Genomic DNA, 17,525 nt, shown 5'->3' on the forward strand with positions numbered 1-17,525 from the left:
GATTTGAGAAACTCTTTTGGTGGTACATTCTGCGCTATATTTGTGCGGCTGCACCTGGCGAACGTGTAACGGGTGCAGAACTCATGCCGGTGTACTGTGGCAACGTGGATGCGACAATTACATCACTGTAAGTTCTCTAATAGAACAAACGAGGAGCATCAAATCAAGTGTCAGGATGGCCGAGCGGTCTAAGGCGCCAGACTCAAGGAAAAACCTTGGCTGCAGTAGCAGCTAGAGCCTTCTGGTCCTCGAATGAGGTCGTGGGTTCGAATCCCACTCCTGACACAGATTTTGTCGCTTCTCTGGAGCACCCTGTGTATCGTTGAGATCCTTTGTAAAGTGCAACAGCACGATTCTGGCCGTGTTCTCCTAAGTGAAACCAAAAATTTGTATCAAACACAAGCGCACCTACGGCAACCAAACTGTTTCTTCGGTAGTGTGAGCTACAAACAGAGAGTGTTGGTTGTAAATACGACGTTCCCTCGTGAGGTTACTTCCGCGCCACAGCCGCAAACACGTCAAAAGGGACACCTGTGGTATGAAAACGACTCTTGTCTGGAGATGCAGAGTGCTAACGACAGTGTGAGGAAACAGTGCAGGCTGACCAGTACATCCTCTGTACAATAACAGTCGCTGATGAAATACAGAGAGCTCGAAATAAATTCATATACTCAAAATATTACTTTATGGAGATTACAACGTGACCAAAACTTGAGATATTATTCGACAGATAGACCTCTGCATTCTGTCTAATCTCTGATGTCTGTAACAGACGACTTAGTTTCGAACAAAATGTATTGAGTGCCGTGATTATACGGATTTGAGAAACTCTTTTGGTGGTACATTCTGCGCTATATTTGTGCGGCTGCACCTGGCGAACGTGTAACGGGTGCAGAACTCATGCCGGTGTACTGTGGCAACGTGGATGCGACAATTACATCAACTGTAAGTTCTCTAATAGAACAAACGAGGAGCATCAAATCAAGTGTCAGGATGGCCGAGCGGTCTAAGGCGCCAGACTCAAGGAAAAACCTTGGCTGCAGTAGCAGCTAGAGCCTTCTGGTCCTCGAATGAGGTCGTGGGTTCGAATCCCACTCCTGACACAGATTTTGTCGCTTCTCTGGGAGCACCCTGTGTATCGTTGAGATCCTTTGTAAAGTGCAACAGCACGATTCTGGCCGTGTTCTCCTAAGTGAAACCAAAAATTTGTATCAAACACAAGCGCACCTACGGCAAACCAAACTGTTTCTTCGGTAGTGTGAGCTACAAACAGAGAGTGTTGGTTGTAAATACGACGTTCCCTCGTGAGGTTACTTCCGCGCCACAGCCGCAAACACGTCAAAAGGGACACCTGTGGTATGAAAAACGACTCTTGTCTGGAGATGCAGAGTGCTAACGACAGTGTGAGGAAACAGTGCAGGCTGACCAGTACATCCTCTGTACAATAACAGTCGCTGATGAAATACAGAGAGCTCGAAATAAATTCATATACTCAAAATATTACTTTATGGAGATTACAACGTGACCCAAAACTTGAGATATTATTCGACAGATAGACCTCTGCATTCTGTCTAATCTCTGATGTCTGTAACAGACGACTTAGTTTCGAACAAAATGTATTGAGTGCCGTGATTATACGGATTTGAGAAACTCTTTTGGTGGTACATTCTGCGCTATATTTGTGCGGCTGCACCTGGCGAACGTGTAACGGGTGCAGAACTCATGCCGGTGTACTGTGGCAACGTGGATGCGACAATTACATCAACTGTAAGTTCTCTAATAGAACAAACGAGGAGCATCAAATCAAGTGTCAGGATGGCCGAGCGGTCTAAGGCGCCAGACTCAAGGAAAAACCTTGGCTGCAGTAGCAGCTAGAGCCTTCTGGTCCTCGAATGAGGTCGTGGGTTCGAATCCCACTCCTGACACAGATTTTGTCGCTTCTCTGGAGCACCCTGTGTATCGTTGAGATCCTTTGTAAAGTGCAACAGCACGATTCTGGCCGTGTTCTCCTAAGTGAAACCAAAAATTTGTATCAAACACAAGCGCACCTACGGCAACCAAACTGTTTCTTCGGTAGTGTGAGCTACAAACAGAGAGTGTTGGTTGTAAATACGACGTTCCCTCGTGAGGTTACTTCCGCGCCACAGCCGCAAACACGTCAAAAGGGACACCTGTGGTATGAAAACGACTCTTGTCTGGAGATGCAGAGTGCTAACGACAGTGTGAGGAAACAGTGCAGGCTGACCAGTACATCCTCTGTACAATAACAGTCGCTGATGAAATACAGAGAGCTCGAAATAAATTCATATACTCAAAATATTACTTTATGGAGATTACAACGTGACCAAAACTTGAGATATTATTCGACAGATAGACCTCTGCATTCTGTCTAATCTCTGATGTCTGTAACAGACGACTTAGTTTCGAACAAAATGTATTGAGTGCCGTGATTATACGGATTTGAGAAACTCTTTTGGTGGTACATTCTGCGCTATATTTGTGCGGCTGCACCTGGCGAACGTGTAACGGGTGCAGAACTCATGCCGGTGTACTGTGGCAACGTGGATGCGACAATTACATCAACTGTAAGTTCTCTAATAGAACAAACGAGGAGCATCAAATCAAGTGTCAGGATGGCCGAGCGGTCTAAGGCGCCAGACTCAAGGAAAAACCTTGGCTGCAGTAGCAGCTAGAGCCTTCTGGTCGTCGAATGAGGTCGTGGGTTCGAATCCCACTCCTGACACAGATTTTGTCGCTTCTCTGGAGCACCCTGTGTATCGTTGAGATCCTTTGTAAAGTGCAACAGCACGATTCTGGGCCGTGTTCTCCTAAGTGAAACCAAAAATTTGTATCAAACACAAGCGCACCTACGGCAACCAAACTGTTTCTTCGGTAGTGTGAGCTACAAACAGAGAGTGTTGGTTGTAAATACGACGTTCCCTCGTGAGGTTACTTCCGCGCCACAGCCGCAAACACGTCAAAAGGGACACCTGTGGTATGAAAACGACTCTTGTCTGGAGATGCAGAGTGCTAACGACAGTGTGAGGAAACAGTGCAGGCTGACCAGTACATCCTCTGTACAATAACAGTCGCTGATGAAATACAGAGAGCTCGAAATAAATTCATATACTCAAAATATTACTTTATGGAGATTACAACGTGACCAAAACTTGAGATATTATTCGACAGATAGACCTCTGCATTCTGTCTAATCTCTGATGTCTGTAACAGACGACTTAGTTTCGAACAAAATGTATTGAGTGCCGTGATTATACGGATTTGAGAAACTCTTTTGGTGGTACATTCTGCGCTATATTTGTGCGGCTGCACCTGGCGAACGTGTAACGGGTGCAGAACTCATGCCGGTGTACTGTGGCAACGTGGATGCGACAATTACATCAACTGTAAGTTCTCTAATAGAACAAACGAGGAGCATCAAATCAAGTGTCAGGATGGCCGAGCGGTCTAAGGCGCCAGACTCAAGGGAAAACCTTGGCTGCAGTAGCAGCTAGAGCCTTCTGGTCGTCGAATGAGGGCGTGGGTTCGAATCCCACTCCTGACACAGATTTTGTCGCTTCTCTGGAGCACCCTGTGTATCGTTGAGATCCTTTGTAAAGTGCAACAGCACGATTCTGGCCGTGTTCTCCTAAGTGAAACCAAAAATTTGTATCAAACACAAGCGCACCTACGGCAACCAAACTGTTTCTTCGGTAGTGTGAGCTACAAACAGAGAGTGTTGGTTGTAAATACGACGTTCCCTCGTGAGGTTACTTCCGCGCCACAGCCGCAAACACGTCAAAAGGGACACCTGTGGTATGAAAACGACTCTTGTCTGGAGATGCAGAGTGCTAACGACAGTGTGAGGAAACAGTGCAGGCTGACCAGTACATCCTCTGTACAATAACAGTCGCTGATGAAATACAGAGAGCTCGAAATAAATTCATATACTCAAAATATTACTTTATGGAGATTACAACGTGACCAAAACTTGAGATATTATTCGACAGATAGACCTCTGCATTCTGTCTAATCTCTGATGTCTGTAACAGACGACTTAGTTTCGAACAAAATGTATTGAGTGCCGTGATTATACGGATTTGAGAAACTCTTTTGGTGGTACATTCTGCGCTATATTTGTGCGGCTGCACCTGGCGAACGTGTAACGGGTGCAGAACTCATGCCGGTGTACTGTGGCAACGTGGATGCGACAATTACATCAACTGTAAGTTCTCTAATAGAACAAACGAGGAGCATCAAATCAAGTGTCAGGATGGCCGAGCGGTCTAAGGCGCCAGACTCAAGGGAAAACCTTGGCTGCAGTAGCAGCTAGAGCCTTCTGGTCGTCGAATGAGGGCGTGGGTTCGAATCCCACTCCTGACACAGATTTTGTCGCTTCTCTGGAGCACCCTGTGTATCGTTGAGATCCTTTGTAAAGTGCAACAGCACGATTCTGGCCGTGTTCTCCTAAGTGAAACCAAAAATTTGTATCAAACACAAGCGCACCTACGGCAACCAAACTGTTTCTTCGGTAGTGTGAGCTACAAACAGAGAGTGTTGGTTGTAAATACGACGTTCCCTCGTGAGGTTACTTCCGCGCCACAGCCGCAAACACGTCAAAAGGGACACCTGTGGTATGAAAACGACTCTTGTCTGGAGATGCAGAGTGCTAACGACAGTGTGAGGAAACAGTGCAGGCTGACCAGTACATCCTCTGTACAATAACAGTCGCTGATGAAATACAGAGAGCTCGAAATAAATTCATATACTCAAAATATTACTTTATGGAGATTACAACGTGACCAAAACTTGAGATATTATTCGACAGATAGACCTCTGCATTCTGTCTAATCTCTGATGTCTGTAACAGACGACTTAGTTTCGAACAAAATGTATTGAGTGCCGTGATTATACGGATTTGAGAAACTCTTTTGGTGGTACATTCTGCGCTATATTTGTGCGGCTGCACCTGGCGAACGTGTAACGGGTGCAGAACTCATGCCGGTGTACTGTGGCAACGTGGATGCGACAATTACATCAACTGTAAGTTCTCTAATAGAACAAACGAGGAGCATCAAATCAAGTGTCAGGATGGCCGAGCGGTCTAAGGCGCCAGACTCAAGGAAAAACCTTGGCTGCAGTAGCAGCTAGAGCCTTCTGGTCCTCGAATGAGGTCGTGGGTTCGAATCCCACTCCTGACACAGATTTTGTCGCTTCTCTGGAGCACCCTGTGTATCGTTGAGATCCTTTGTAAAGTGCAACAGCACGATTCTGGCCGTGTTCTCCTAAGTGAAACCAAAAATTTGTATCAAACACAAGCGCACCTACGGCAACCAAACTGTTTCTTCGGTAGTGTGAGCTACAAACAGAGAGTGTTGGTTGTAAATACGACGTTCCCTCGTGAGGTTACTTCCGCGCCACAGCCGCAAACACGTCAAAAGGGACACCTGTGGTATGAAAACGACTCTTGTCTGGAGATGCAGAGTGCTAACGACAGTGTGAGGAAACAGTGCAGGCTGACCAGTACATCCTCTGTACAATAACAGTCGCTGATGAAATACAGAGAGCTCGAAATAAATTCATATACTCAAAATATTACTTTATGGAGATTACAACGTGACCAAAACTTGAGATATTATTCGACAGATAGACCTCTGCATTCTGTCTAATCTCTGATGTCTGTAACAGACGACTTAGTTTCGAACAAAATGTATTGAGTGCCGTGATTATACGGATTTGAGAAACTCTTTTGGTGGTACATTCTGCGCTATATTTGTGCGGCTGCACCTGGCGAACGTGTAACGGGTGCAGAACTCATGCCGGTGTACTGTGGCAACGTGGATGCGACAATTACATCAACTGTAAGTTCTCTAATAGAACAAACGAGGAGCATCAAATCAAGTGTCAGGATGGCCGAGCGGTCTAAGGCGCCAGACTCAAGGAAAAACCTTGGCTGCAGTAGCAGCTAGAGCCTTCTGGTCCTCGAATGAGGTCGTGGGTTCGAATCCCACTCCTGACACAGATTTTGTCGCTTCTCTGGAGCACCCTGTGTATCGTTGAGATCCTTTGTAAAGTGCAACAGCACGATTCTGGCCGTGTTCTCCTAAGTGAAACCAAAAATTTGTATCAAACACAAGCGCACCTACGGCAACCAAACTGTTTCTTCGGTAGTGTGAGCTACAAACAGAGAGTGTTGGTTGTAAATACGACGTTCCCTCGTGAGGTTACTTCCGCGCCACAGCCGCAAACACGTCAAAAGGGACACCTGTGGTATGAAAACGACTCTTGTCTGGAGATGCAGAGTGCTAACGACAGTGTGAGGAAACAGTGCAGGCTGACCAGTACATCCTCTGTACAATAACAGTCGCTGATGAAATACAGAGAGCTCGAAATAAATTCATATACTCAAAATATTACTTTATGGAGATTACAACGTGACCAAAACTTGAGATATTATTCGACAGATAGACCTCTGCATTCTGTCTAATCTCTGATGTCTGTAACAGACGACTTAGTTTCGAACAAAATGTATTGAGTGCCGTGATTATACGGATTTGAGAAACTCTTTTGGTGGTACATTCTGCGCTATATTTGTGCGGCTGCACCTGGCGAACGTGTAACGGGTGCAGAACTCATGCCGGTGTACTGTGGCAACGTGGATGCGACAATTACATCAACTGTAAGTTCTCTAATAGAACAAACGAGGAGCATCAAATCAAGTGTCAGGATGGCCGAGCGGTCTAAGGCGCCAGACTCAAGGGAAAACCTTGGCTGCAGTAGCAGCTAGAGCCTTCTGGTCGTCGAATGAGGGCGTGGGTTCGAATCCCACTCCTGACACAGATTTTGTCGCTTCTCTGGAGCACCCTGTGTATCGTTGAGATCCTTTGTAAAGTGCAACAGCACGATTCTGGCCGTGTTCTCCTAAGTGAAACCAAAAATTTGTATCAAACACAAGCGCACCTACGGCAACCAAACTGTTTCTTCGGTAGTGTGAGCTACAAACAGAGAGTGTTGGTTGTAAATACGACGTTCCCTCGTGAGGTTACTTCCGCGCCACAGCCGCAAACACGTCAAAAGGGACACCTGTGGTATGAAAACGACTCTTGTCTGGAGATGCAGAGTGCTAACGACAGTGTGAGGAAACAGTGCAGGCTGACCAGTACATCCTCTGTACAATAACAGTCGCTGATGAAATACAGAGAGCTCGAAATAAATTCATATACTCAAAATATTACTTTATGGAGATTACAACGTGACCAAAACTTGAGATATTATTCGACAGATAGACCTCTGCATTCTGTCTAATCTCTGATGTCTGTAACAGACGACTTAGTTTCGAACAAAATGTATTGAGTGCCGTGATTATACGGATTTGAGAAACTCTTTTGGTGGTACATTCTGCGCTATATTTGTGCGGCTGCACCTGGCGAACGTGTAACGGGTGCAGAACTCATGCCGGTGTACTGTGGCAACGTGGATGCGACAATTACATCAACTGTAAGTTCTCTAATAGAACAAACGAGGAGCATCAAATCAAGTGTCAGGATGGCCGAGCGGTCTAAGGCGCCAGACTCAAGGAAAAACCTTGGCTGCAGTAGCAGCTAGAGCCTTCTGGTCCTCGAATGAGGTCGTGGGTTCGAATCCCACTCCTGACACAGATTTTGTCGCTTCTCTGGAGCACCCTGTGTATCGTTGAGATCCTTTGTAAAGTGCAACAGCACGATTCTGGCCGTGTTCTCCTAAGTGAAACCAAAAATTTGTATCAAACACAAGCGCACCTACGGCAACCAAACTGTTTCTTCGGTAGTGTGAGCTACAAACAGAGAGTGTTGGTTGTAAATACGACGTTCCCTCGTGAGGTTACTTCCGCGCCACAGCCGCAAACACGTCAAAAGGGACACCTGTGGTATGAAAACGACTCTTGTCTGGAGATGCAGAGTGCTAACGACAGTGTGAGGAAACAGTGCAGGCTGACCAGTACATCCTCTGTACAATAACAGTCGCTGATGAAATACAGAGAGCTCGAAATAAATTCATATACTCAAAATATTACTTTATGGAGATTACAACGTGACCAAAACTTGAGATATTATTCGACAGATAGACCTCTGCATTCTGTCTAATCTCTGATGTCTGTAACAGACGACTTAGTTTCGAACAAAATGTATTGAGTGCCGTGATTATACGGATTTGAGAAACTCTTTTGGTGGTACATTCTGCGCTATATTTGTGCGGCTGCACCTGGCGAACGTGTAACGGGTGCAGAACTCATGCCGGTGTACTGTGGCAACGTGGATGCGACAATTACATCAACTGTAAGTTCTCTAATAGAACAAACGAGGAGCATCAAATCAAGTGTCAGGATGGCCGAGCGGTCTAAGGCGCCAGACTCAAGGAAAAACCTTGGCTGCAGTAGCAGCTAGAGCCTTCTGGTCGTCGAATGAGGTCGTGGGTTCGAATCCCACTCCTGACACAGATTTTGTCGCTTCTCTGGAGCACCCTGTGTATCGTTGAGATCCTTTGTAAAGTGCAACAGCACGATTCTGGCCGTGTTCTCCTAAGTGAAACCAAAAATTTGTATCAAACACAAGCGCACCTACGGCAACCAAACTGTTTCTTCGGTAGTGTGAGCTACAAACAGAGAGTGTTGGTTGTAAATACGACGTTCCCTCGTGAGGTTACTTCCGCGCCACAGCCGCAAACACGTCAAAAGGGACACCTGTGGTATGAAAACGACTCTTGTCTGGAGATGCAGAGTGCTAACGACAGTGTGAGGAAACAGTGCAGGCTGACCAGTACATCCTCTGTACAATAACAGTCGCTGATGAAATACAGAGAGCTCGAAATAAATTCATATACTCAAAATATTACTTTATGGAGATTACAACGTGACCAAAACTTGAGATATTATTCGACAGATAGACCTCTGCATTCTGTCTAATCTCTGATGTCTGTAACAGACGACTTAGTTTCGAACAAAATGTATTGAGTGCCGTGATTATACGGATTTGAGAAACTCTTTTGGTGGTACATTCTGCGCTATATTTGTGCGGCTGCACCTGGCGAACGTGTAACGGGTGCAGAACTCATGCCGGTGTACTGTGGCAACGTGGATGCGACAATTACATCAACTGTAAGTTCTCTAATAGAACAAACGAGGAGCATCAAATCAAGTGTCAGGATGGCCGAGCGGTCTAAGGCGCCAGACTCAAGGAAAAACCTTGGCTGCAGTAGCAGCTAGAGCCTTCTGGTCCTCGAATGAGGGCGTGGGTTCGAATCCCACTCCTGACACAGATTTTGTCGCTTCTCTGGAGCACCCTGTGTATCGTTGAGATCCTTTGTAAAGTGCAACAGCACGATTCTGGCCGTGTTCTCCTAAGTGAAACCAAAAATTTGTATCAAACACAAGCGCACCTACGGCAACCAAACTGTTTCTTCGGTAGTGTGAGCTACAAACAGAGAGTGTTGGTTGTAAATACGACGTTCCCTCGTGAGGTTACTTCCGCGCCACAGCCGCAAACACGTCAAAAGGGACACCTGTGGTATGAAAACGACTCTTGTCTGGAGATGCAGAGTGCTAACGACAGTGTGAGGAAACAGTGCAGGCTGACCAGTACATCCTCTGTACAATAACAGTCGCTGATGAAATACAGAGAGCTCGAAATAAATTCATATACTCAAAATATTACTTTATGGAGATTACAACGTGACCAAAACTTGAGATATTATTCGACAGATAGACCTCTGCATTCTGTCTAATCTCTGATGTCTGTAACAGACGACTTAGTTTCGAACAAAATGTATTGAGTGCCGTGATTATACGGATTTGAGAAACTCTTTTGGTGGTACATTCTGCGCTATATTTGTGCGGCTGCACCTGGCGAACGTGTAACGGGTGCAGAACTCATGCCGGTGTACTGTGGCAACGTGGATGCGACAATTACATCAACTGTAAGTTCTCTAATAGAACAAACGAGGAGCATCAAATCAAGTGTCAGGATGGCCGAGCGGTCTAAGGCGCCAGACTCAAGGAAAAACCTTGGCTGCAGTAGCAGCTAGAGCCTTCTGGTCCTCGAATGAGGTCGTGGGTTCGAATCCCACTCCTGACACAGATTTTGTCGCTTCTCTGGAGCACCCTGTGTATCGTTGAGATCCTTTGTAAAGTGCAACAGCACGATTCTGGCCGTGTTCTCCTAAGTGAAACCAAAAATTTGTATCAAACACAAGCGCACCTACGGCAACCAAACTGTTTCTTCGGTAGTGTGAGCTACAAACAGAGAGTGTTGGTTGTAAATACGACGTTCCCTCGTGAGGTTACTTCCGCGCCACAGCCGCAAACACGTCAAAAGGGACACCTGTGGTATGAAAACGACTCTTGTCTGGAGATGCAGAGTGCTAACGACAGTGTGAGGAAACAGTGCAGGCTGACCAGTACATCCTCTGTACAATAACAGTCGCTGATGAAATACAGAGAGCTCGAAATAAATTCATATACTCAAAATATTACTTTATGGAGATTACAACGTGACCAAAACTTGAGATATTATTCGACAGATAGACCTCTGCATTCTGTCTAATCTCTCATGTCTGTAACAGACGACTTAGTTTCGAACAAAATGTATTGAGTGCCGTGATTATACGGATTTGAGAAACTCTTTTGGTGGTACATTCTGCGCTATATTTGTGCGGCTGCACCTGGCGAACGTGTAACGGGTGCAGAACTCATGCCGGTGTACTGTGGCAACGTGGATGCGACAATTACATCAACTGTAAGTTCTCTAATAGAACAAACGAGGAGCATCAAATCAAGTGTCAGGATGGCCGAGCGGTCTAAGGCGCCAGACTCAAGGAAAAACCTTGGCTGCAGTAGCAGCTAGAGCCTTCTGGTCCTCGAATGAGGTCGTGGGTTCGAATCCCACTCCTGACACAGATTTTGTCGCTTCTCTGGAGCACCCTGTGTATCGTTGAGATCCTTTGTAAAGTGCAACAGCACGATTCTGGCCGTGTTCTCCTAAGTGAAACCAAAAATTTGTATCAAACACAAGCGCACCTACGGCAACCAAACTGTTTCTTCGGTAGTGTGAGCTACAAACAGAGAGTGTTGGTTGTAAATACGACGTTCCCTCGTGAGGTTACTTCCGCGCCACAGCCGCAAACACGTCAAAAGGGACACCTGTGGTATGAAAACGACTCTTGTCTGGAGATGCAGAGTGCTAACGACAGTGTGAGGAAACAGTGCAGGCTGACCAGTACATCCTCTGTACAATAACAGTCGCTGATGAAATACAGAGAGCTCGAAATAAATTCATATACTCAAAATATTACTTTATGGAGATTACAACGTGACCAAAACTTGAGATATTATTCGACAGATAGACCTCTGCATTCTGTCTAATCTCTCATGTCTGTAACAGACGACTTAGTTTCGAACAAAATGTATTGAGTGCCGTGATTATACGGATTTGAGAAACTCTTTTGGTGGTACATTCTGCGCTATATTTGTGCGGCTGCACCTGGCGAACGTGTAACGGGTGCAGAACTCATGCCGGTGTACTGTGGCAACGTGGATGCGACAATTACATCAACTGTAAGTTCTCTAATAGAACAAACGAGGAGCATCAAATCAAGTGTCAGGATGGCCGAGCGGTCTAAGGCGCCAGACTCAAGGAAAAACCTTGGCTGCAGTAGCAGCTAGAGCCTTCTGGTCCTCGAATGAGGTCGTGGGTTCGAATCCCACTCCTGACACAGATTTTGTCGCTTCTCTGGAGCACCCTGTGTATCGTTGAGATCCTTTGTAAAGTGCAACAGCACGATTCTGGCCGTGTTCTCCTAAGTGAAACCAAAAATTTGTATCAAACACAAGCGCACCTACGGCAACCAAACTGTTTCTTCGGTAGTGTGAGCTACAAACAGAGAGTGTTGGTTGTAAATACGACGTTCCCTCGTGAGGTTACTTCCGCGCCACAGCCGCAAACACGTCAAAAGGGACACCTGTGGTATGAAAACGACTCTTGTCTGGAGATGCAGAGTGCTAACGACAGTGTGAGGAAACAGTGCAGGCTGACCAGTACATCCTCTGTACAATAACAGTCGCTGATGAAATACAGAGAGCTCGAAATAAATTCATATACTCAAAATATTACTTTATGGAGATTACAACGTGACCAAAACTTGAGATATTATTCGACAGATAGACCTCTGCATTCTGTCTAATCTCTGATGTCTGTAACAGACGACTTAGTTTCGAACAAAATGTATTGAGTGCCGTGATTATACGGATTTGAGAAACTCTTTTGGTGGTACATTCTGCGCTATATTTGTGCGGCTGCACCTGGCGAACGTGTAACGGGTGCAGAACTCATGCCGGTGTACTGTGGCAACGTGGATGCGACAATTACATCAACTGTAAGTTCTCTAATAGAACAAACGAGGAGCATCAAATCAAGTGTCAGGATGGCCGAGCGGTCTAAGGCGCCAGACTCAAGGAAAAACCTTGGCTGCAGTAGCAGCTAGAGCCTTCTGGTCCTCGAATGAGGTCGTGGGTTCGAATCCCACTCCTGACACAGATTTTGTCGCTTCTCTGGAGCACCCTGTGTATCGTTGAGATCCTTTGTAAAGTGCAACAGCACGATTCTGGCCGTGTTCTCCTAAGTGAAACCAAAAATTTGTATCAAACACAAGCGCACCTACGGCAACCAAACTGTTTCTTCGGTAGTGTGAGCTACAAACAGAGAGTGTTGGTTGTAAATACGACGTTCCCTCGTGAGGTTACTTCCGCGCCACAGCCGCAAACACGTCAAAAGGGACACCTGTGGTATGAAAACGACTCTTGTCTGGAGATGCAGAGTGCTAACGACAGTGTGAGGAAACAGTGCAGGCTGACCAGTACATCCTCTGTACAATAACAGTCGCTGATGAAATACAGAGAGCTCGAAATAAATTCATATACTCAAAATATTACTTTATGGAGATTACAACGTGACCAAAACTTGAGATATTATTCGACAGATAGACCTCTGCATTCTGTCTAATCTCTGATGTCTGTAACAGACGACTTAGTTTCGAACAAAATGTATTGAGTGCCGTGATTATACGGATTTGAGAAACTCTTTTGGTGGTACATTCTGCGCTATATTTGTGCGGCTGCACCTGGCGAACGTGTAACGGGTGCAGAACTCATGCCGGTGTACTGTGGCAACGTGGATGCGACAATTACATCAACTGTAAGTTCTCTAATAGAACAAACGAGGAGCATCAAATCAAGTGTCAGGATGGCCGAGCGGTCTAAGGCGCCAGACTCAAGGAAAAACCTTGGCTGCAGTAGCAGCTAGAGCCTTCTGGTCCTCGAATGAGGTCGTGGGTTCGAATCCCACTCCTGACACAGATTTTGTCGCTTCTCTGGAGCACCCTGTGTATCGTTGAGATCCTTTGTAAAGTGCAACAGCACGATTCTGGCCGTGTTCTCCTAAGTGAAACCAAAAATTTGTATCAAACACAAGCGCACCTACGGCAACCAAACTGTTTCTTCGGTAGTGTGAGCTACAAACAGAGAGTGTTGGTTGTAAATACGACGTTCCCTCGTGAGGTTACTTCCGCGCCACAGCCGCAAACACGTCAAAAGGGACACCTGTGGTATGAAAACGACTCTTGTCTGGAGATGCAGAGTGCTAACGACAGTGTGAGGAAACAGTGCAGGCTGACCAGTACATCCTCTGTACAATAACAGTCGCTGATGAAATACAGAGAGCTCGAAATAAATTCATATACTCAAAATATTACTTTATGGAGATTACAACGTGACCAAAACTTGAGATATTATTCGACAGATAGACCTCTGCATTCTGTCTAATCTCTGATGTCTGTAACAGACGACTTAGTTTCGAACAAAATGTATTGAGTGCCGTGATTATACGGATTTGAGAAACTCTTTTGGTGGTACATTCTGCGCTATATTTGTGCGGCTGCACCTGGCGAACGTGTAACGGGTGCAGAACTCATGCCGGTGTACTGTGGCAACGTGGATGCGACAATTACATCAACTGTAAGTTCTCTAATAGAACAAACGAGGAGCATCAAATCAAGTGTCAGGATGGCCGAGCGGTCTAAGGCGCCAGACTCAAGGAAAAACCTTGGCTGCAGTAGCAGCTAGAGCCTTCTGGTCCTCGAATGAGGTCGTGGGTTCGAATCCCACTCCTGACACAGATTTTGTCGCTTCTCTGGAGCACCCTGTGTATCGTTGAGATCCTTTGTAAAGTGCAACAGCACGATTCTGGCCGTGTTCTCCTAAGTGAAACCAAAAATTTGTATCAAACACAAGCGCACCTACGGCAACCAAACTGTTTCTTCGGTAGTGTGAGCTACAAACAGAGAGTGTTGGTTGTAAATACGACGTTCCCTCGTGAGGTTACTTCCGCGCCACAGCCGCAAACACGTCAAAAGGGACACCTGTGGTATGAAAACGACTCTTGTCTGGAGATGCAGAGTGCTAACGACAGTGTGAGGAAACAGTGCAGGCTGACCAGTACATCCTCTGTACAATAACAGTCGCTGATGAAATACAGAGAGCTCGAAATAAATTCATATACTCAAAATATTACTTTATGGAGATTACAACGTGACCAAAACTTGAGATATTATTCGACAGATAGACCTCTGCATTCTGTCTAATCTCTGATGTCTGTAACAGACGACTTAGTTTCGAACAAAATGTATTGAGTGCCGTGATTATACGGATTTGAGAAACTCTTTTGGTGGTACATTCTGCGCTATATTTGTGCGGCTGCACCTGGCGAACGTGTAACGGGTGCAGAACTCATGCCGGTGTACTGTGGCAACGTGGATGCGACAATTACATCAACTGTAAGTTCTCTAATAGAACAAACGAGGAGCATCAAATCAAGTGTCAGGATGGCCGAGCGGTCTAAGGCGCCAGACTCAAGGAAAAACCTTGGCTGCAGTAGCAGCTAGAGCCTTCTGGTCCTCGAATGAGGTCGTGGGTTCGAATCCCACTCCTGACACAGATTTTGTCGCTTCTCTGGAGCACCCTGTGTATCGTTGAGATCCTTTGTAAAGTGCAACAGCACGATTCTGGCCGTGTTCTCCTAAGTGAAACCAAAAATTTGTATCAAACACAAGCGCACCTACGGCAACCAAACTGTTTCTTCGGTAGTGTGAGCTACAAACAGAGAGTGTTGGTTGTAAATACGACGTTCCCTCGTGAGGTTACTTCCGCGCCACAGCCGCAAACACGTCAAAAGGGACACCTGTGGTATGAAAACGACTCTTGTCTGGAGATGCAGAGTGCTAACGACAGTGTGAGGAAACAGTGCAGGCTGACCAGTACATCCTCTGTACAATAACAGTCGCTGATGAAATACAGAGAGCTCGAAATAAATTCATATACTCAAAATATTACTTTATGGAGATTACAACGTGACCAAAACTTGAGATATTATTCGACAGATAGACCTCTGCATTCTGTCTAATCTCTGATGTCTGTAACAGACGACTTAGTTTCGAACAAAATGTATTGAGTGCCGTGATTATACGGATTTGAGAAACTCTTTTGGTGGTACATTCTGCGCTATATTTGTGCGGCTGCACCTGGCGAACGTGTAACGGGTGCAGAACTCATGCCGGTGTACTGTGGCAACGTGGATGCGACAATTACATCAACTGTAAGTTCTCTAATAGAACAAACGAGGAGCATCAAATCAAGTGTCAGGATGGCCGAGCGGTCTAAGGCGCCAGACTCAAGGAAAAACCTTGGCTGCAGTAGCAGCTAGAGCCTTCTGGTCCTCGAATGAGGTCGTGGGTTCGAATCCCACTCCTGACACAGATTTTGTCGCTTCTCTGGAGCACCCTGTGTATCGTTGAGATCCTTTGTAAAGTGCAACAGCACGATTCTGGCCGTGTTCTCCTAAGTGAAACCAAAAATTTGTATCAAACACAAGCGCACCTACGGCAACCAAACTGTTTCTTCGGTAGTGTGAGCTACAAACAGAGAGTGTTGGTTGTAAATACGACGTTCCCTCGTGAGGTTACTTCCGCGCCACAGCCGCAAACACGTCAAAAGGGACACCTGTGGTATGAAAACGACTCTTGTCTGGAGATGCAGAGTGCTAACGACAGTGTGAGGAAACAGTGCAGGCTGACCAGTACATCCTCTGTACAATAACAGTCGCTGATGAAATACAGAGAGCTCGAAATAAATTCATATACTCAAAATATTACTTTATGGAGATTACAACGTGACCAAAACTTGAGATATTATTCGACAGATAGACCTCTGCATTCTGTCTAATCTCTGATGTCTGTAACAGACGACTTAGTTTCGAACAAAATGTATTGAGTGCCGTGATTATACGGATTTGAGAAACTCTTTTGGTGGTACATTCTGCGCTATATTTGTGCGGCTGCACCTGGCGAACGTGTAACGGGTGCAGAACTCATGCCGGTGTACTGTGGCAACGTGGATGCGACAATTACATCAACTGTAAGTTCTCTAATAGAACAAACGAGGAGCATCAAATCAAGTGTCAGGATGGCCGAGCGGTCTAAGGCGCCAGACTCAAGGAAAAACCTTGGCTGCAGTAGCAGCTAGAGCCTTCTGGTCCTCGAATGAGGTCGTGGGTTCGAATCCCACTCCTGACACAGATTTTGTCGCTTCTCTGGAGCACCCTGTGTATCGTTGAGATCCTTTGTAAAGTGCAACAGCACGATTCTGGCCGTGTTCTCCTAAGTGAAACCAAAAATTTGTATCAAACACAAGCGCACCTACGGCAACCAAACTGTTTCTTCGGTAGTGTGAGCTACAAACAGAGAGTGTTGGTTGTAAATACGACGTTCCCTCGTGAGGTTACTTCCGCGCCACAGCCGCAAACACGTCAAAAGGGACACCTGTGGTATGAAAACGACTCTTGTCTGGAGATGCAGAGTGCTAACGACAGTGTGAGGAAACAGTGCAGGCTGACCAGTACATCCTCTGTACAATAACAGTCGCTGATGAAATACAGAGAGCTCGAAATAAATTCATATACTCAAAATATTACTTTATGGAGATTACAACGTGACCAAAACTTGAGATATTATTCGACAGATAGACCTCTGCATTCTGTCTAATCTCTGATGTCTGTAACAGACGACTTAGTTTCGAACAAAATGTATTGAGTGCCGTGATTATACGGATTTGAGAAACTCTTTTGGTGGTACATTCTGCGCTATATTTGTGCGGCTGCACCTGGCGAACGTGTAACGGGTGCAGAACTCATGCCGGTGTACTGTGGCAACGTGGATGCGACAATTACATCAACTGTAAGTTCTCTAATAGAACAAACGAGGAGCATCAAATCAAGTGTCAGGATGGCCGAGCGGTCTAAGGCGCCAGACTCAAGGAAAAACCTTGGCTGCAGTAGCAGCTAGAGCCTTCTGGTCCTCGAATGAGGTCGTGGGTTCGAATCCCACTCCTGACACAGATTTTGTCGCTTCTCTGGAGCACCCTGTGTATCGTTGAGATCCTTTGTAAAGTG

The 17,525-nt window shown here is 45.8% G+C and overlaps 22 non-coding genes across 22 annotated transcripts; all 22 read left to right on the forward strand.

Moving 5' to 3' along the window:
• The first annotated feature begins 169 nt into the window (after nucleotides 1-169).
• On the forward strand, nucleotides 170-285 carry Trnal-caa (transfer RNA leucine (anticodon CAA)). Its single transcript has 2 exons — nucleotides 170-207; nucleotides 240-285. It is a non-coding gene; the product is annotated as a tRNA-Leu (tRNA).
• Nucleotides 286-987: 702 nt separating this feature from the next.
• On the forward strand, nucleotides 988-1,103 carry Trnal-caa (transfer RNA leucine (anticodon CAA)). Its single transcript has 2 exons — nucleotides 988-1,025; nucleotides 1,058-1,103. It is a non-coding gene; the product is annotated as a tRNA-Leu (tRNA).
• A 706-nt stretch (nucleotides 1,104-1,809) lies between these two features.
• Trnal-caa (transfer RNA leucine (anticodon CAA)) lies at nucleotides 1,810-1,925 on the forward strand. Its single transcript has 2 exons — nucleotides 1,810-1,847; nucleotides 1,880-1,925. It is a non-coding gene; the product is annotated as a tRNA-Leu (tRNA).
• Nucleotides 1,926-2,627: 702 nt separating this feature from the next.
• Nucleotides 2,628-2,743, forward strand: Trnal-caa (transfer RNA leucine (anticodon CAA)). Its single transcript has 2 exons — nucleotides 2,628-2,665; nucleotides 2,698-2,743. It is a non-coding gene; the product is annotated as a tRNA-Leu (tRNA).
• A 703-nt stretch (nucleotides 2,744-3,446) lies between these two features.
• On the forward strand, nucleotides 3,447-3,562 carry Trnal-caa (transfer RNA leucine (anticodon CAA)). Its single transcript has 2 exons — nucleotides 3,447-3,484; nucleotides 3,517-3,562. It is a non-coding gene; the product is annotated as a tRNA-Leu (tRNA).
• A 702-nt stretch (nucleotides 3,563-4,264) lies between these two features.
• On the forward strand, nucleotides 4,265-4,380 carry Trnal-caa (transfer RNA leucine (anticodon CAA)). The gene is made up of 2 exons: nucleotides 4,265-4,302; nucleotides 4,335-4,380. It is a non-coding gene; the product is annotated as a tRNA-Leu (tRNA).
• Nucleotides 4,381-5,082: 702 nt separating this feature from the next.
• Nucleotides 5,083-5,198, forward strand: Trnal-caa (transfer RNA leucine (anticodon CAA)). The gene is made up of 2 exons: nucleotides 5,083-5,120; nucleotides 5,153-5,198. It is a non-coding gene; the product is annotated as a tRNA-Leu (tRNA).
• Nucleotides 5,199-5,900: 702 nt separating this feature from the next.
• Trnal-caa (transfer RNA leucine (anticodon CAA)) lies at nucleotides 5,901-6,016 on the forward strand. Its single transcript has 2 exons — nucleotides 5,901-5,938; nucleotides 5,971-6,016. It is a non-coding gene; the product is annotated as a tRNA-Leu (tRNA).
• A 702-nt stretch (nucleotides 6,017-6,718) lies between these two features.
• Trnal-caa (transfer RNA leucine (anticodon CAA)) lies at nucleotides 6,719-6,834 on the forward strand. The gene is made up of 2 exons: nucleotides 6,719-6,756; nucleotides 6,789-6,834. It is a non-coding gene; the product is annotated as a tRNA-Leu (tRNA).
• Nucleotides 6,835-7,536: 702 nt separating this feature from the next.
• Trnal-caa (transfer RNA leucine (anticodon CAA)) lies at nucleotides 7,537-7,652 on the forward strand. The gene is made up of 2 exons: nucleotides 7,537-7,574; nucleotides 7,607-7,652. It is a non-coding gene; the product is annotated as a tRNA-Leu (tRNA).
• A 702-nt stretch (nucleotides 7,653-8,354) lies between these two features.
• Nucleotides 8,355-8,470, forward strand: Trnal-caa (transfer RNA leucine (anticodon CAA)). Its single transcript has 2 exons — nucleotides 8,355-8,392; nucleotides 8,425-8,470. It is a non-coding gene; the product is annotated as a tRNA-Leu (tRNA).
• Nucleotides 8,471-9,172: 702 nt separating this feature from the next.
• On the forward strand, nucleotides 9,173-9,288 carry Trnal-caa (transfer RNA leucine (anticodon CAA)). The gene is made up of 2 exons: nucleotides 9,173-9,210; nucleotides 9,243-9,288. It is a non-coding gene; the product is annotated as a tRNA-Leu (tRNA).
• A 702-nt stretch (nucleotides 9,289-9,990) lies between these two features.
• Trnal-caa (transfer RNA leucine (anticodon CAA)) lies at nucleotides 9,991-10,106 on the forward strand. The gene is made up of 2 exons: nucleotides 9,991-10,028; nucleotides 10,061-10,106. It is a non-coding gene; the product is annotated as a tRNA-Leu (tRNA).
• Nucleotides 10,107-10,808: 702 nt separating this feature from the next.
• Trnal-caa (transfer RNA leucine (anticodon CAA)) lies at nucleotides 10,809-10,924 on the forward strand. The gene is made up of 2 exons: nucleotides 10,809-10,846; nucleotides 10,879-10,924. It is a non-coding gene; the product is annotated as a tRNA-Leu (tRNA).
• Nucleotides 10,925-11,626: 702 nt separating this feature from the next.
• Trnal-caa (transfer RNA leucine (anticodon CAA)) lies at nucleotides 11,627-11,742 on the forward strand. Its single transcript has 2 exons — nucleotides 11,627-11,664; nucleotides 11,697-11,742. It is a non-coding gene; the product is annotated as a tRNA-Leu (tRNA).
• A 702-nt stretch (nucleotides 11,743-12,444) lies between these two features.
• Nucleotides 12,445-12,560, forward strand: Trnal-caa (transfer RNA leucine (anticodon CAA)). Its single transcript has 2 exons — nucleotides 12,445-12,482; nucleotides 12,515-12,560. It is a non-coding gene; the product is annotated as a tRNA-Leu (tRNA).
• A 702-nt stretch (nucleotides 12,561-13,262) lies between these two features.
• On the forward strand, nucleotides 13,263-13,378 carry Trnal-caa (transfer RNA leucine (anticodon CAA)). Its single transcript has 2 exons — nucleotides 13,263-13,300; nucleotides 13,333-13,378. It is a non-coding gene; the product is annotated as a tRNA-Leu (tRNA).
• Nucleotides 13,379-14,080: 702 nt separating this feature from the next.
• On the forward strand, nucleotides 14,081-14,196 carry Trnal-caa (transfer RNA leucine (anticodon CAA)). Its single transcript has 2 exons — nucleotides 14,081-14,118; nucleotides 14,151-14,196. It is a non-coding gene; the product is annotated as a tRNA-Leu (tRNA).
• A 702-nt stretch (nucleotides 14,197-14,898) lies between these two features.
• On the forward strand, nucleotides 14,899-15,014 carry Trnal-caa (transfer RNA leucine (anticodon CAA)). Its single transcript has 2 exons — nucleotides 14,899-14,936; nucleotides 14,969-15,014. It is a non-coding gene; the product is annotated as a tRNA-Leu (tRNA).
• Nucleotides 15,015-15,716: 702 nt separating this feature from the next.
• Nucleotides 15,717-15,832, forward strand: Trnal-caa (transfer RNA leucine (anticodon CAA)). Its single transcript has 2 exons — nucleotides 15,717-15,754; nucleotides 15,787-15,832. It is a non-coding gene; the product is annotated as a tRNA-Leu (tRNA).
• A 702-nt stretch (nucleotides 15,833-16,534) lies between these two features.
• Trnal-caa (transfer RNA leucine (anticodon CAA)) lies at nucleotides 16,535-16,650 on the forward strand. Its single transcript has 2 exons — nucleotides 16,535-16,572; nucleotides 16,605-16,650. It is a non-coding gene; the product is annotated as a tRNA-Leu (tRNA).
• Nucleotides 16,651-17,352: 702 nt separating this feature from the next.
• Nucleotides 17,353-17,468, forward strand: Trnal-caa (transfer RNA leucine (anticodon CAA)). Its single transcript has 2 exons — nucleotides 17,353-17,390; nucleotides 17,423-17,468. It is a non-coding gene; the product is annotated as a tRNA-Leu (tRNA).
• Nucleotides 17,469-17,525: the final 57 nt, after the last annotated feature.

Source organism: Schistocerca serialis, chromosome 2, assembly GCF_023864345.2.
Source record: "Schistocerca serialis cubense isolate TAMUIC-IGC-003099 chromosome 2, iqSchSeri2.2, whole genome shotgun sequence".
NCBI lineage: Eukaryota > Metazoa > Arthropoda > Insecta > Orthoptera > Acrididae > Schistocerca > Schistocerca serialis.